A 2,863-nucleotide genomic window follows, 5' to 3' on the forward strand; every position below is an offset into this window, starting at 1 on the left:
AAGAAATAACTACAGATATGCAACTACTTTATAATAAACACATTATAGCTTTGTGAATATATTCAAAGATATTTTTGATATCTTTAAATGTAAGATGTGAGCAGAAGTGATTACTCAGTGGCTAAGACATAAACACACACACACACAGCACACATACATCTAATTAAAAATAAAACAAAAATCCTTTTAAAAGAAACACAATATATAATACCAAGTAAAATATAAATCTACTAATTCAAATATTATAAAGATTATTTATGAGGTTTATATTGTGCATTTGTGTTAAGCAAAATGTCTAGTATAAAAATATCCCTTGAAGAATAAATGTAAGGGTTTTCTTTATTTTTGTCACTGCTTATTGAATAGCTCTAAATATTTGCATGCAAATTATCACACAAACTTCCTTGAGTTGTTTCAGATCTTCTGAAAAGTCCTATATTTGCAACATATAACTTGAGTTAAACATTTTCCTGGGCAGCATTATATTAAACTATACAAACATGGAAACATACAAGAAAATATTGTTCATAAAATATTTATGGATAATAACCTAAACTTCATTCTCTAATAATATTTACAGTTTGAAAGTTGTAATGTATATTTTTATGAAGTGATATTGGAGTGATTTATAGAAAGAAACTGAACATATAGACTCTTATTGATTTTTGTACCAGACCATAAGACTTTAACATAAAAACCTCATCTTCCTAGAACCGTACTTTACAATGACAAATGAGAGCTAATAAGTTTCTTTACTGATTCCTTCACATCCTTGTTCCTGAGGCTGTATATCATTGGGTTCAGCATTGGGATGATGACTGTGTAGAATACTGAGGCCACCTTGACCAGAAGCCAGGAACTTTTGTTGGTGGGAACACAGTAGAGAAAGAGGATGGTACCATGAAAAATGCTGATAGCAATGAGATGGGAGGCACAAGTAGAGAAGACTTTGTAGAGCCCCCCTGTTGCAGGCATTTTCATGACAGTGATGACAATGAAGACATAAGAGGTGAGAATGATCATCAGACTGCTTAGCTCATTGAATGTGGCAAAGATGAAAATGATCTGCTGGCTAATGTAGGGGTCAGAGCAGGCTACAGCAACAATGGCAGCATGCTCACACACAAAGTTATTTATGAACTTGGTCCCACAGAAGAACAAGGACAGAAGTATATGAATATAAAAGAACAGAGTATAGCCCATGAGTATGATGCAGCGACCAGTGAGCAGCAGAGCTTTGGAGACATAGCCACTGTGTAGAGGAGGGGGTTGCACACTGCCACAAACCTGTCATAGGCCATCACTGCCAACATGAAGGTTTCTGTCACCACAAATATGCATATGAAGAAGAACTGCATGACACAGCCTGTGAAGGAGATCCTTCTGTCTTCCACAATCAAGTTTTCTAAGAGTTTGGGAGTCACGACAGTAGAGTAACAGAAATCCACAAAGGACAGGTGACTAAGAAAAAAGTACATAGGGTTGTGGAGCTTGGGGTTGAGCCTGATGATGGCAATCATGCCCAGGTTTCCCAGCACAGTGACTGTGTATATGGTCAGGAAGAGGAAGAACAGGAGCAACTGGAGATCTGGGTACTCTGAGAAGCCCACTAGGATGAAGGTCACTGCAGAAGTCTCGTTTTCAGGTATACTATAGAAAAAAAGAAAGGGGCCATCTGTCAAGGTAAGAACTAATATTTGTAATGAGAAGAATTAAACAATTACTGAGTAGTTTGACAACTACTATTGAAACTACCAGTGCTTCATCTAATTTTAATACCCTGTTACATAACTCATATTCTATAAACTGATATTATTTTCTGATTTAATTTATTGGAAAAAAAGTATCTTGATGAAAGGAAATATTTGCTAAATATATTTATAGAAAGTGATTCAGTACTATCACCTACAGTTAGCTTCCTGAAAAGGTCCATTCTAACCACTCCCATTATTTTAACCAAAAATGAGGTAGGACGTGTATTTGAGGAAATATACACCATAAATTCCAAAACATTTCATGTCTTTAATTACTACCATTATTTTTGTGTTAGAAAATACTATATGCTATGATTCTCAGTAGTTGGGATGTAAGAAAGAAATGAGGTGCTTTTGAAGCTAGCCTATGGTATAAAATACGACACTGTTTCAAAAAAAAAACCTAAAAAGTAAACAAATTTCTTATTACATGCTAACTTTAGTATAATATAAGTCTTTTAAAATTTGCTTTTCGATGTTATTTTTACAATTTGAAACATATTATTTAAGCATATTATGGATATATACTATGGCAATATATAATATATTTAAATTCTTGTTGAATTTGAATTCATTGTGTTTTGTGTAGAGCCAAATGCAGGCTTTGTCTGTCATGACATAACAGTTAAAAAGAAAGAGTGAATATAAAGCTAGTTTTTTTTCCCTCAGTTTGATATGTTTCTGAAAACAGGAAATTCAGACACAATAACCACTGAGATATACTAGACATGCAATCATCTTTTAAGACACTGAAGAAAATGCATTCTTGAATTTTAAAGATTTATCAAAATAACTATTGAAACATACCTAATATTCCTGGATGCTTTTAGTTGCATCCTGAACAGTAAGAGGAGGATGCTACTAATATGAAATGAAGTTTATGATGACATAAAGGTTATAAAATACACCATGATGGAGAGCAGATAAACATCACTGAGTTCATCAAGCTTTGAGTTATCTTTTTGTTGTTTTATTTTTAATGAACTATACAGTTCTCAGAATCAGGCCCACACATGGACAGCTGTCAGTAGTAGCTGCCTTTGGGAATCGATTATACAAAATCCTCTCTTCCTGAACCTGTGAACCTGATACTACAGAAGCTCATCTGG

At 33.9% G+C, this 2,863-nt stretch overlaps 1 pseudogene; it reads right to left on the reverse strand.

Moving 5' to 3' along the window:
* Positions 1 to 720: 720 nt before the first annotated feature.
* On the reverse strand, positions 721 to 2,590 carry LOC114687796 (annotated as a pseudogene).
* Between the last annotated feature and the right edge of the window lie 273 nt (positions 2,591 to 2,863).

This window comes from Peromyscus leucopus, chromosome 4 (genome assembly GCF_004664715.2).
Source record: "Peromyscus leucopus breed LL Stock chromosome 4, UCI_PerLeu_2.1, whole genome shotgun sequence".
In the NCBI taxonomy this organism is placed as follows: Eukaryota; Metazoa; Chordata; class Mammalia; order Rodentia; family Cricetidae; genus Peromyscus; species Peromyscus leucopus.